Consider the following 15,590-nt stretch of genomic DNA (forward strand, 5'->3'; position numbering starts at 1 on the left):
CCAATGGCCTTTACTTTTACATAAATAACACCATGGCTTCTTTTGATTGTGAGAAGAGGATTTGGACCAACCTCCCCCAGAGGATTTTTGTGGGTCTGATGAAGACTCAGAATTATTTTTGTCTTCGTCCCCACCCTTGTCATGAGACTTACCATCCTTCTTCTTGCCATCCTTGTCACCGCCTGGATGAGCTTTTCTGCTCACTCTTTGTCTGATCCATTTGTCTGCCTTCTTTCCCAATTCTTGGGGAGAGGTCAGATCTGAGTCTACCAAGTACTGATGCAACACGTCTGACACACAATTATTGAAGATATGCTCTCTCAAAATTAGATTATACAGGCCTTCATAATCATTCACTTTACTGCCATGTAACCAGCCCTCCAAGGCTTTCACTGAACAGTCTACAAAGTCTGTCTAGTCTTGAAAAGACTCTTTTCTGGTATCTCTGAACTTTATCCTGTATTGTTCAGTGGTTAAGCCAAATCCATCTAAGAGTGCATCCTTCTAAACTTTGTAATTTGTGGCATCACTCTCCCTGACAGTAAGGAGTCTGTCCCTACCTTGGCCAGTGAAAGATAGCCACAAGATAGCAGCCCACTGCCTTTGAGGGACCAACTGTACCATACAGGCCCTCTCAAGTGCATCAAAACACTTGTTTATGTCATTCCCCTCCTTGTAAGGGGGGACATTCTTATACAGGTTTTTTAATCTGTTTCTCTAACAGGATGACTATCAAGATTGCTGCTGTTGCTGCCACCATGGGGAACTAACCCCAACTTCTGTCTTTCTCTCTCTACATCTAGGGATTCCCTGTCTAAGGCCAACTGTAGCTGCTTTAGCCTCAGTCTGGCCTCTTCCAACCTCAGCTTTCTGAGTTCCCTGTCTAGGGTGTTATCCTCATGGTGGGAGTGTTGTAGTTTAGCAGCGATTAGATTAAGCATTAGCAGAAGACATCTTGTATTTAGTAACTATTGTGAACATTTCGCGGAATCTATTTTGTATTCATGGCAGCCATTTTCTCTGCCACATGCTGCCATGTGCTCACCATGTGCTCTGTCCTACCTTTCTGGTAACTACTCTTGAAAATCTGCCTAGTGACAAGTTATATTTAGCATCTCCCACTTTCGCACATGCTCAGTACGGTCTGCAGCTGTTAGTCCTTGAAAACTGTCAGCCCCTTCTACCTGTCGACTGTGCATTTCCACATGACCTTACATGTATGCAAGTCTTGCTTCTATAATTGTACCACCTCCTTTTAGCCCCTGCGTGGGCATAAAAGGACCACGCTCTCTCAGTTCAGTGTGCTACTTCAAACATTACCAAAGGGTGCTATTTGAACTGTAGTACCACCTCATGAGGTTAATAAACTTTGGCCCTAATTCTAACCTTGGCGGACGGCGGAGGCCGTCCGCCAAGGTACCGCCGTCAGAACACCGCACCGCGGTCGAAAGACCGCTGCGGTGATTCTGACATTTGCCCTGGGCTGGCGGGCGGCCGCCAAAAGGCCGCCCGCCAGCCCAGGGCAAATCAACCTTCCCACTAGGATGCCGGCTCAGAATTGAGCCGGCGGAGTGGGAAGGTGCGACGGGTGCAGTTGCACCCGTCGCGTATTTCAGTGTCTGCTAGGCAGACACTGAAATACTTTGTGGGGCCCCCAGGGGCCCCGCGGCACCCCCTACCGCCATCCTGTTCCTGGCGGGCGAACCGCCAGGAACAGGATGGCGGTAGGGGGTGTCAGAATCCCCCATGGCGGCGCAGCAAGCTGCGCCGCCATGGGGGTTTCTAAGGGCAGCGGTAAACCGGCGGGAGACCGCCGGTTTACCCTTTCTGCCCGCGGCTGAACCGCCGCGGTCAGAATGCCCTGCGGGGCACCGCCGGCCTGTCGGCGGTGCTCCCGCCGACCCTGGCCCCGGCGGTCTTAGACCGCCGGGGTCAGAATGACCCCCTTTGTCTTTTATTTCAGTTTCTGTGCCAACGTCTTCCTACATGGTCTGAGGACTTTGTGCAGAGAAAGATAACCCCTAGCACTAGTAGGCCTTGCTGAGGCTTACTTCAACAGGAGGTTTGGGAAGTCTCTGATACAGAGGTAATGTGAGAATGTGCAGCAGTGGACCTTTCTCTGACTACCTGAACCCTAGTGACCTGGTCTTTAGGATTGAAAGGTGTCCTACTGCTGTGTGACCCCCTACCACTACCAGCTTCACTAGATGGCCTGTTAAGTGAAAGGTCTTTGGAAGTACCCTCCCCAGAGTTCTCAGGACCCTCACCTGCATCTATCTGGGTACCCCTCTCCTCTACCTCCTGATCCTGGGTTTGACCAGTCTGACTCTGGTCACTTTCAAGAAGAAGGTTAAGAAGGAGATCCTTAGTAGGGTTCTTACCAATCCCTAAACTTCTTTCTATACAGAGCCCCTCAAACTTTTAAAGTTTAGATTGTCATAAGTTGTTTTCACAAGTTTAGGAGGAGCCTCTACCATAGACATGGTGAAAAGAAAGAGGTTAGGGGTAAGAGGAAAAGTTTTGAGCTTTCAAGACCAGAGAGAAAAAAAAAATTCAAACCTTTTAGAAACTTTTTAGAGTGAAATTAAGGCTGTTTAGTTTACTTGTTTATATTTCTAAGTATTAGGAATATGGTTTTCTTATGAAAAGCACCAATGACAAAGTGGTAAAGCAGTTCCAAGTACTTATCCCACTGCCGCACCACCAATGTAGGAGGCTGGCCTGGCTTGTAGTGGGTACCAATGGTACTCACACCTTATGCCAGGTCCAGTTATCCCTTATTAGTAGAGTGTAGTAGTGTTCTAGCAGCTTAGGCTGATAGAGGTAGCTATAGCAGAGCAGCCAAGACTGAACTTGGAGACATGCAAAGCTCATGCAATACCACTTGTATCATACGAAAGACAATACTCTTAGTTACTAAAAATAAAGGTCCTTTATTTTAGTGACAATGTACCAAAAATATCTCAGAGGATATACTCCCTTAGGAGGTAAGTAACATACACATAATATACACAACTAACCAAATCAGGTAAGTAAAACAGTCAGAAAATAGTGCAAACACTGTAAAACACAATAGGGTGCAATGGGCCAAGGGGCAAGACAAACCATATACTAAGAAAGTGGAATGCGAACCACAAATGCACCCCTAGGCAAGTGTAGTGTGTAGAGGGGGTTGCTGGGAGTGTGAGAAAACACTAAGGATGTAAAGGAGACCCCACCCCAGAACCCAGGAAAGTAGGAGTAAAGTACTACTATTACCCCCAAAACACACTAAAGTTGTGATAAAGGATTTTGCAAGGACCACAACAGACTGCAAAGCACTGAAGATGGATTCCTGACCTGAAGACCTGCAAAGGAAGGGGACCAAGTCCAAGAGTCGCTAAAGAGTCCAAAGGGGGCAGGAGTTCACTAAACCCCAGATGAAGTTGCAAAATGGCTGCCTCCAGTTGGAAGAAGTTGCAGGTTTTGCAACAATGAAAGGAGGTAGGAGGTTCTGCTTTGTGCACAAGATGTCCCATGGCATGCTGGAGGATGCAGAGTTGTTTCCTTGGCAAAGTACCACAAACATGCCTTGCTACCTGCAAGAGTCACGGTTGCAGAAAAAGGGTGCGGCCCGGGCCCAGGAAGGACCAGGATATTGCCACTGAGGTGAGGGGTCAGAGGGGACCCTCAGCAATGTAGAGAGCCCACGGACAGGAGGGGAGCACCCGCAGAAGTCCTTTAACATGGGTTCAAGAAGACTGAACATGGCAGTCATCTCAACACTGCACAGAGAGGTCCCACGACACCGGAGGTCAACTCAGGGAGCTGAGCATCGCAGGACGGAGTGCTGGGGACCTAGGCTCAGCTGTGCATGCAGGATTTCTTGGAAATGTGCACAGAATCCCTTGTAGCTGCAGATCACACGGTGCACAGGATTACTGTCTGGGGAGGGAAGGCAAGGACTTACCTCCTCCAAATTCAGACAGGTGGACCACTGGGTCACTTGGGTCCACCACCTGTGTTCCAGGGGCCACGCTCGTCAGGATGAGAGGGCTCCCAGATTACCAGTGAAGCGGAAGTTTGGTGCCTGCTGGAGCAGGAGGAAGATTCAGTTGACCCATAGGAGATTTCTTTGTGGCTTCCAGTGCAGGGTGAAGGCAGGCAACCCCCAGAGCATGCACCACCAGGAAACAGTTGAGAAAGCCGGCAGCAGGATTAGGTGCTACAATGTCGCTGGTAGTCTTCTGGCTACTTTGTTGCAGTTTTGCAGGCATCCTGTCAGCAGTCGATCCTTGGCAGAAGTTGAAGAGAGAAGTGCAGAGGAGTCCTGCTGGATTCTTGCAAGTCGTAATCTGAAGAGAAGCCCACAGGAGAGACCCTAAATAGCCCTCAGAGGAGGATTGGCTACCTAATCCGGTATGCACCTATCAGGAGGGGTCTCTGATGTCACCTGCTGGCACTGGCCACTCAGAGGCCTCCAGAGTGCCCCCACACCTCTGAAAACAAGATGGCAGGAGTCTGAGACACACTGGAGGAGCTCTGGGTACCACCCCTGGGGAGGTGATGAAGAGGGGAGTGGTCACTCCCCTTTCATTTGTCCGGATTCGCGCCAGAGCAGGGTCTGGGGATCTCCTATACCAGTGTAGACTGGCTTATGCAAGGAGGACATCATCTGTGCCCTTCAAAGCATTTCCAGAGGCTACCCCTCCCCAGCCTTTAACATCTATTTCCAAAGGGAGAGGGTGTAACTCCCTGGTCCCAAAGGGAAACCATTGTTCTGCTTTCCTGAGACTGATCTGCTCAGACCCCAGGAGGGCAGAACCCTGTCTGTGGGGTGGCAGCAACCCCAGAGAGCTTGTTTGGCAGTACTGGGGGTCCATGGAATTCACTCCCCAATACCAAATTTGGAATGGGGGGACAATTCCATGATCTTAGACATCTTACATGGCCCTGTTCGGAGTTACCATTGTGATGCTATACATTGGTAGTGACCTATGTTTAGCGCACGTGTGTAATGGTGTCCCCGCACTCACAAAGTTCGGGGAATTTGCCCTGAACGATGTGGGGGCACCTTGGCTAGTGCCAGGGTGCCCTCATACTTAGTAACTTGGCAGCCAACCTTCACCAAGTGAGGGTTAGACATATAGGTGACTTATAAGATACTTATGTGCAGTGAAAAATGGCTGTGAAATAACGTGGACGTTAATTCACTCAGGCTGCAGTGGCAGGCCAGTGTAAGAATTGTCTGAGCTCCCTATGGGTGGCAAAAGAAATGCTGCAGCCCATAGGGATCTCCTGGAACCCCAATACCCTGGGTATATCAGTACCATATACTAGGGAATTATATGGGTGTACCAGTATGACAATGAGAATTGGTAATTTTAGTCACTAGCCTGCAGTGACAATTTTAGAAAACAGAGAGAGCATAACCACTGAGGTTCTGATTAGCAGAGCCTCAGTGATACAGATAGGCACCACACAGGGAACACATACAGGGCACACTTATGAGCACTGGGGTCCTGTATAGCAGGATCCCAGTGACACAAGGGCTAAAACACACATATATACAGTGAAAATGGGGTAACATGCCAGGCAAGATGGTACTTTCCTACACACCCCCATCCCCAAACGAAGGACAATAAGACTAGCCTTGTCCAGATAAGTCTTCATTGTCTAAGTGGAAATATCTGGTGAGTCCATCTGCATTGGAGTGGGTACTCCCAGGTCTATGTTCCACTGTATAGTCCATTCCCTGTAGGGATGTGGACCACCTCAACAATTTAGGGGTTTCACCTTTCATTCTGTCTGAACAATAAAGTGAGTACCAAACAGGTATGGTCTCAACTTTTTCAGTGCCCAGACCACAGCAAAGGCCTCCCTCTCTATGGCAGACCATCGCTTTTCTCTAGGGGTCAACCTTCTGCTGATAAAAGCAACTGGTTGATCCTGGCCCTCAGAATTCAGTTGTGATAAGACTGCCCCTACTCCTAATTCAGATGCATCAGTTTTGAACAATTAATTTCTTGGAGTAACATGGGCTTTTTAGGACAGGTGCAGAGCACATGGCCTGTTTGAGCTCCTCAAAAGCTTTCTGACAGCTTTCTGTCCATAATACCTTCTTAGGCATTTTCCTGCTAGTGAGATCATTAAGAGGGGCTGCTATGGAGCCATAATTCTTGATGAATCTCCTATAGTACCCTTTCCCCTTCCCTATCTGGCACTTTGAGGGCTTGATCACTATCAAGTTTGGAGGCACTGCCTTTTGCAGGGCCTCCAAAACTTTCCACAGGTGGACCATGTGATCATCCCAGGTTGAGCTAAAGACAGCAATATCATCAAGATATGCTGCACTGAAAGCCTCCAACCCTTGCAGGACTGTATTCATCAACCTCTGAAAAGTGTCAGGTGCATTTTTCAAACCAAAGGGCATTACTGTGAATTGGTAGTGCCCTCCTATGGTAGAAAATGCAGTCTTTGGTTTAGCATCTTTTGCCAATCTAATCTGCCAATACCCTGCGGTTAGATCAAAAGTGCTAAGGTACTTGGCAGAAGCCAGTGTATCAATGAGCTCATCTGCTCTGGGTATAGGGTGAGCATCAGTTTTGGTTACCTGATTGAACCCTCTGTAATTCACACAAAACCTCATCTCCCTCTTTCCATCTTTGGTGTGAGGTTTTGGTACAAGCACAACTGGGCTAGCCCAGGGGCTTTCAGAAGGTTCAATCACCCCCAAATCCAACATTTTTTGCACCTCTTGTTTGATGCACTCTCTGACATGGTCAGGCTGCCTATCAATTTTACTTTTGACAGGCAGGCTGTCTCCAGTGTCGATTGTGTGTTCACACCAGGATGTTGTACCTGGTACAAGTGAAAAGAGGTCTGAAAATTGGCTTAGGAGGTTGATGCAGTTGTCTTTCTGTTCTGCTGTGAGAGCAACCCTTGACACTGCTCCTGCTACAGGTCGCTCCCCGCTCCGCCGCCCGCGCTACCTCCTCACCGTCTCTTTCTTTGTTTTTTTTTCAAATCCCCGGGCTGCCTCCCCTGCAGCCCCTCCCGCCTCCCCGTCTCTTTCTCTGTTTGTTCAAATCCCCGCTACTGCATCCCCTGCGGCCCCTCCCGCCTCCCACTCCTCCTCACCGTCTCTTTCTCTGTTTGTTCAAAGCCCCCCAGCTGCCTCCCCTGCGGCCCTTCCAGCTTCCCTCCTCCTCCTCACCGTCTCTTTCTCTGTTTTTGTCAAATCCCCGCCGCTGCCTCCCCTGCGGCCCCTCCCGCCTCCTCCTTACCATCTCTTTCTTTGTTTTTTTTAAAATCCCAACCGCTGCCTCCCCTGTGGCCCCTCCCACCTCCCCCTCCTCCTCACCATCTCTTTCTCTGTTTTTTTTCAAATTCCTGCCCTGCCCAACTGGCACACAACCCCCCCACGCCAACAACCCCAACACAAGAGCACACAACCTCTCCAAATGGATCACCACCTGCGCAGACACACTAGCCCCCCTCAGAAAACAAATTGCCACCCGCAACATCAATAACGCCCCATGGTTCACCCCGAACTCCAAGACTCAAAGCGCAAATGCAGCCAAGCAGAGAAAATATGTTGACTAGAAACCTCCACAACCAACTTCTCCACCCTCAAAACCACCATTCGCACCCATCACCAACTCATATGCACCGCCAAAAGAGATCACTACAAGACACACCTTGAAAAACAGGTCTCAAAACAGCAAAGAACTCTTCACCATCAATAACAAACTTGCCAAACCCAAAGCCAGCAACATAGACCCCTCACACACACAGCCCCTATGTGACGCCCTCTCCAACCACTTCCACCACAAAATCCTGGACATCCACAACAGCTTCATACCACACACACCCACCTCACACCCCCACCACACTCACAACCTGGACCCCCACCACACACAAAGAAACTGAAAAAAACATGAACTCCATCCACTCCGGATCCCCCTCTGACCCCTGTCCACATCGCATATACACCAAAGCCATCCCAACCATCGCCCCCATACTCCGCAACATAATCAATTCCTCTTTCGACTCCGCCACCTACCCAGACCCCTGGAAGCACGTGGAAATCACAGCTCTCCTAAAAAAAAACAAAGCTGACCCGGAGATCCTCTCCGACTATCGCCCCATCTCCCTCCTCCCTTTCCCCGCCAAGGTTGCAGAGAAACTAGTCAACGCCCGCCTATCCCACTTCCTCGAAGCAAACAACACTCTTGACCCCCCACAATCCGGGTTCCGCAAGAACCACAGCACGGAAACCGCCCTCATCGCATGCACTGATGACATCAGGACCAAAGTCGACAAAGGCGAGACTGTCGCACTCATCCTCCTGGACCTCTCCGCAGCCTTTGACATTGTCTGCCAACACACACTCCGCTCACGCCTCCACAACATAGGAATTCACCACAAAGCCTTAGACTGGCTCACCTCCTTCCTCACCGACCGGACCCAGAGAGTCCGCCTCCCACCTTTCCACTCCACCACTTCCAAGATCATCTGCGGAGTCCCCCAAGGGTCCTCTCTCAGCCCCACACTCTTCAACATCTACATGATCCCCCTAGCCAACATCCTCCGAGCACACGGAATCACTATCTGTAGGAGGCTGGACTGGCTTGTAGTGAGTACCAAGGGGTACTTGCACCTTGCACCAGGCCCAGTTATCCCTTATTAGTGTATAGGGTGTCTAGCAGCTTAGGCTGATAGATAATGGTAGCTTAGCAGAGCAGCTTAGGCTGAACTAGGAGACGTGTAAAGCTACTACAGTACCACTTAGTGTCATATGCACAATATCATAAGAAAACACAATACACAGTTATACTAAAAATAAAGGTACTTTATTTTTATGACAATATGCCAAAGTATCTTAGAGTGTACCCTCAGTGAGAGGATAGGAAATATACACAAGATATATATACACAATAGCAAAAATATGCAGTATAGTCTTAGAAAACAGTGCAAACAATGTATAGTTACAATAGGATGCAATGGGGAAACATAGGGATAGGGGCAACACAAACCATATACTCCAAAAGTGGAATGCGAACCACGAATGGACCCCAAACCTATGTGACCTTGTAGAGGGTCACTGGGACTATTAGAAAATAGTGAGAGTTAGAAAAATAACCCTCCCCAAGACCCTGAAAAGTGAGTGCAAAGTGCACTAAAGTTCCCCTAAGGACAAAATAGTCGTGTTAGAGGAATAATGCAGGAAAGACACAAACCAGCAATGCAACAACTGTGGATTTCCAATCTAGGGTACCTGTGGAACAAGGGGACCAAGTCCAAAAGTCACAAGCAAGTCGGAGATGGGCAGATGCCCAGGAAATGCCAGCTGCGGGTGCAAAGAAGCTTCGACTGGACAGAAGAAGCTGAGGTTTCTGCAAGAACAAAAAGGGCTAGAGACTTCCCCTTTGGTGGACGGATCCCCTCGCCATGGAGAGTTGTGCAGAAGAATTTTCCCGCCGAAAGGACACCAACAAGCCTTGCTAGCTGCAAATCGTGCATTTGGCGTTTTTGGACGCTGCTGGGGCCCAGGAGGGACCAGGAGGTCGCAAATTAGACCTGAAGAGAGAGGGGACGTCGAGCAAGACAAAGAGCCCTCACTGAAGCAGGTAGCACCCAGAGAAGTGCCAGAAACAGGCACTACAAGGATGCGTGAAACAGTGCTTGCCGAAGTTGCACAAAGGAGTCCCACGTCGCCGGAGACCAACTTAGAAAGTCGTGCAATGCAGGTTAGAGTGCCGTGGGCCCAGGCTTGGCTGTGCACAAAGGATTTCCGCCGGAAGTGCACAGGGGCCGGAGTAGCTGCAAAGTCGTGGTTCCCAGCAATGCAGCCCAGCGAGGTGAGGCAAGGACTTACCTCCACCAAACTTGGGCTGAAGAGTCACTGGACTGTGGGGGTCACTTGGACAGAGTCGCTGGATTCGAGGGACCTCGCTCGTCGTGCTGAGAGGAGACCAAGGGACCGGTAATGCAGCTTTTTGGTGCCTGCGGTTGCAGGGGGAAGATTCCGTCGACCCACGGGAGATTTCTTCGGAGCGTCTGGTGCAGAGAGGAGGCAGGCTACCCCCACAGCATGCACAAGCAGGAAAACAGTCGAGAAGGCGGCAGGATCAGCGTTACAGAGTTGCAGTAGTCGTCTTTGCTACTATGTTGCAGGTTTGCAGGCTTCCAGCGCGGTCAGCAGTCGATTCCTTATCAGAAGGTGAAGAGAGAGATGCAGAGGAACTCGGCTGAGCTCATGCATTCGTTATCTAAAGTTTCCCCAGAGACAGAGACCCTAAATAGCCAGAAAAGAGGGTTTGGCTACCTAGGAGAGAGGATAGGCTACTAACACCTGAAGGAGCCTATCAGCAGGAGTCTCTGACGTCACCTGGTGGCACTGGCCACTCAGAGCAGTCCAGTGTGCCAGCAGCACCTCTGTTTCCAAGATGGCAGAGGTCTGGAGCACACTGGAGGAGCTCTCGACACCTCCCAGGGGAGGTGCAGGTCAGGGGAGTGGTCACTCCCCTTTCCTTTGTCCAGTTTCGCGCCAGAGCAGGGCTAAGGGGTCCCCTGAACCGGTGTAGACTGGCTTATGCAGAATTGGGCACCTCTGTGCCCAATAAAGCATTTCCAGAGGCTGGGGGAGTCTACTCCTCCCCTGCCTTCACACCATTTTCCAAAGGGAGAGGGTGTCACACCCTCTCTCAGAGGAAGTTCTTTGTTCTGCCATCCTGGGCCAGGCCTGGCTGGACCCCAGGAGGGCAGCTGCCTGTCTGAGGGGTTGGCAGCAGCAGCAGCTGCAGTGAAACCCCAGGAAGGGCAGTTTGGCAGTACCAGGGTCTGTGCTACAGACCACTGGGATCATGGGATTGTGCCAACTATGCCAGGATGGCATAGAGGGGGCAATTCCATGATCATAGACATGTTACATGGCCATATTCGGAGTTACCATGGTGAAGCCACATATAGGTAGTGACCTATATGTAGTGCACGCGTGTAATGGTGTCCCCGCACTCACAAAGTTCAGGGAATTGGCTCTGAACAATGTGGGGGCACCTTGGCTAGTGCCAGGGTGCCCTCACACTAAGTAACTTTGCACCTAACCTTTACCAGGTAAAGGTTAGACATATAGGTGACTTATAAGTTACTTAAGTGTAGTGTAAAATGGCTGTGAAATAACGTGGACGTTATTTCACTCAGGCTGCAGTGGCAGGCCTGTGTAAGAATTGTCAGAGCTCCCTATGGGTGGCAAAAGAAATGCTGCAGCCCATAGGGATCTCCTGGAACCCCAATACCCTGGGTACCTCAGTACCATATACTAGGGAATTATAAGGGTGTTCCAGTAAGCCAATGTAAATTGGTAAAATTGGTCACTAGCCTGTTAGTGACAATTTGAAAGTAATGAGAGAGCATAACCACTGAGGTTCTGGTTAGCAGAGCCTCAGTGCGACAGTTAGGCACCACACAGGGAACATATACATGCACACCTATGAGCACTGGGGCCCTGTGTGACAGGGTCCCAGTGACACATACATATAGGCCACAAACCTATGAGCACTGGGGTCCTGACTAGCAGGATCCCAGTGACACATAACAAACATACTGAAAACATAGTGTTTTCACTATGAGCACTGAGGCCTGGCTATCAGGATCCCAGTGAGACAGTGAAAACAGTGACAAACACCCTGACATACACTCACAAACAGGCCAAAAGTGGGGGTAACAAGGCTAGAAAGAGGCTACCTTCTCACACAACCCCCCCCAAACGAAGGACAATAAGGCTAACCTTGGCCAGTTGAGACTTTATTGTCTAAGTGGTGATAAGTAGAGAGTAGCTCTGCAATAGACTGGTTACTCCCTTTATCATCCACTATATGGTTACTTCCCTGTGGGGATGTAAACCACCCTGTTTGAAGTTTTTTAGCTAAGCAACAATGTGAAGATGTATTTTCAGAGTTTCTATCAGTAAGTTTTAGTTTAGAGCAGTGGGAATTGTCCACTGAACCTATTTGTAATGATGGAAATGCCAGACAGGGATGCTGTCTCAATAAAGCCATAGCTGGGCAAAAACTTTGTCCATATGGCTGGAAGAGAGAACAGGGATGCTGTTTCTCTTTAGTTGGAGCAGGGCAGGGATGCTGTCCTATGAGCTCCACACTAGGGCAGGGATGCTGTCCTAAGTGTTGTGAGGCAGTGCAGGGTTTCTGCACTAAAGTTTCTCTGGGAGGGTTGGAGGGATGCTCCATGTTAACTAAAATGGTGCTCTTTTTTGTCACCAATGTTAGTTATCCCACAGAGAGGTACTTCTACATCAGGGAGTCCAGCTTTGCCAGCTGATGATTCCCTTGGAACAGGTGCCACCCCAGGAGAGGTTTCTCCCACCACAGGAATGCTATCCTGAATGGCAGGGTGGTTAGGGGATACTGTGATACCCTTTTTACCTGTTGATGGAGAGGGATCCTGAGTTTTCAGGCCTTCTCTCCTTTGCTTTTTCATTTCACTAAAAATGAGAGGGAACAATTCCTCAGGGATGCCCAGCATGGCTGCATGGGCATACAACTCTACATCAGCCCAACCTGAGGTCTCTAGGTCATTACCTAAGAGACAGTCTACAGGTAAGCTAGGTGATACCACCACCTGCTTAGGGCCAGTAACTCCACCCCAACTAAACTGAATTATAGCTAAGGGAAGAAACTTAGTGGAGTTATGGACATCAATAATCTTATACTGTTGTCCAATGATGTGTTGATCAGGGTGCACTAGGTTTTCAGTCACCAAAGTGAAACTGGCACCTGTGTCCCTGTAGGCCAAGGCCTCAACACCATTTATTGAAACTGTCTGCTTGTACTTATCCATTGTAAGGGGACAAGCAGCCAGTGTGGCAAGGCCAATGCCATTAGGTGTGACAGAAACTGTCTTGGGACTGACTACCCCAGTTTCTACTATGGACCCAAAAGTAAACCCAACTACACCCTTTGCTTGACTGTTGCCAGCAGTCCCACCACTAGTACCACTACTGCTAGGGGCACTAGAGCTTGATGTATTAGTGGTGGTAGGCTCAGGGGGTTTACCTGGACAGGACTTATCCCCTGGCCTATGGCCTCTGTTTTTACACACAAAGCACCAAGGCTTTTTAATGTGTGCAGGTTGGGAAGAAGAGGAAGAATTTGTTTTATCCCCACCCTCTGAAGAGTGTTTAAGATTTGAAGTGGGATCTTTGGTTTTACTCTTATCCCCATGCTTATCTTGAGATTTTTCACCATCTTTCTTCTTATTGCCATCTTTGTCACCCCCTGTATGAACTTTTCTGTTCACCCTTGTTCTGACTTATTTGTCTGCCTTCTTTCCCAATTCTTGGGGAGAGGTCAGATCAGAGTCTACCAGGTACTGGTGCAACAAATCAGACACACAATTATTAAGTATATGCTCTCTCAGGATTGTGTTATACAGGCTTCCATAATCAGTAACTTTACTGCCATGTAACCACCCCTCCAAGGCCTTCACTGCCTGGTCAATGAAATCAACCCAGTCTTGTGAAGACTCCTTTTTGGTCTCTCTGAACTTTATCCTGTACTGTTCAGTGGTTAAGCCATAACCATCCAGGAGTGCATTCTTAAGAACTTGGAAATTATTAGCATCATTTTCTTTCACAGTAAGGAGCCTATCCCTACCTTTTCCACTAAATGATAGCCATAGGATAGCAGCCCACTGCCTTTGAGGGACATCCTGTACAACACAGGCCCTCTCAAGTGCAGCAAACCACTTGTTAATGTCATCCCCCTCCTTATAAGGGGGAACTATCTTGTGCAGATTCCTGGAATCATGCTCTTTTGCAGGATGACTATGGGGAATACTGCTGCTGCCACCATGGGTATCTAAACCCAACTTCTGTCTTTCCTTCTCTAATTCAAAAGACTGTCTATCCAAATCCAGCTGTTGCTTTTTAAGCTTCAGTCTGGTTTGTTCCACCCTCAACTTATTGAGTTCCCTCTCTAACATTCTGTCATCAGGGTTGGTGGGAGGGACATTTCTAGAAACAGAGCTATGATGGGAATGAACAGAAGGAGACCTGTCCCTTACAGAAGCCACCCTAACAGCTTCGTTTACAGAAACATTACTACCAGTATGGTGAGAATAAATGCTTTTGCTATGATGTGAGACAACACTATTTATTTGGTGTGGCTCATCATCATTACCATCTATGCTAGATTTTCTAGTAATGGGCAGGCTAGGAAGTTTCTTTCCTGAATCTTTTCCTGGGGGAGTCCCTGAATCAGATTGGGAACTATTAGCTACTTTTTCAACAGATGGGGCACCTATGGCCTTATCCTGTTCTCTAAGCATGTTAAGTAACAGTTCCAAGGAAGGATTTTTCCCTACACTCAAACCTCTCTCTATACAGAGACTCCTTGCTCTTTTCCAGCTAAGGTTGTCATATGCAAGTTTGGACAGATCAACAGTTTGGCCTGTGCCAGACATTTTTAGAGAGAGTTAAAGTGATAGTAAAAGATAATAAGTTTGTCAGAGATTTTAGAAAGACAGAGAAAAAAACTTTTAAAACTTTTTAGAACTTTTTAGAAAGTTAGAGGTACTTTTCAGCACTTAGAAAAGAGTGAAAAGAGGAAATACAAAACTTTTTGGCTATGTGTATATACACTGACCTTGTTTTGTATATTTTTCTCTTATGAAAAGTACAATGACAAGAGTGGTAAGCAGTCTCAAGCACTTATCCCACCACTGCACAACCAATGTAGGAGGTGTGGGAAAGTACCATCTTGCCTGGCATGTTACCCCCATTTTTCACTGTATATATGTTGTTTTAGTTGTATGTGTCACTGGGACCCTGGTAACCCAGGGCCCCAGTGCTCATAAGTGTGCCTGAATGTGTTACCTGTGTAGTGACTAACTGTCTCACTGAGGCTCTGCTAATCAGAACCTCAGTGGTTATGCTCTCTCATTTCTTTCCAAATTGTCACTGACAGGCTAGTGACCATTTTTACCAATTTACATTGGCTTACTGGAACACCCTTATAATTCCCTAGTATATGGTACTGAGGTACCCAGGGTATTGGGGTTCCAGGAGATCCCTATGGGCTGCAGCATTTCTTTTGCCACCCATAGGGAGCTCTGACAATTCTTACACAGGCCTGCCACTGCAGCCTGAGTGAAATAACGTCCACGTTATTTCACAGCCATTTTACACTGCACTTAAGTAACTTATAAGTCACCTATATGTCTAACCTTTACCTGGTAAAGGTTAGGTGCAAAGTTACTTAGTGTGAGGGCACCCTGGCACTAGCCAAGGTGCCCCCACATTGTTCAGAGCCAATTCACTGAACTTTGTGAGTGCGGGGACACCATTACACGCGTGCACTACATATAGGTCACAACCTATATGTAGCTTCACCATGGTAACTCCGAATATGGCCATGTAACATGTCTATGATCATGGAATTGGCCCCTCTATGCCATCCTGGCATTGTTGGTACAATTCCATGATCCCAGTGGTCTGTAGCACAGACCCTGGTACTGCCATACTGCCCTTCCTGGGGTTTCTCTGCAGCTGCTGCTGCTGCCAACCCCTCAGACAGGCAGCTGCCCTCCTG

The sequence above is a fragment of the Pleurodeles waltl genome, unplaced genomic scaffold (genome assembly GCF_031143425.1).
Source record: "Pleurodeles waltl isolate 20211129_DDA unplaced genomic scaffold, aPleWal1.hap1.20221129 scaffold_37, whole genome shotgun sequence".
Lineage (NCBI taxonomy): Eukaryota > Metazoa > Chordata > Amphibia > Caudata > Salamandridae > Pleurodeles > Pleurodeles waltl.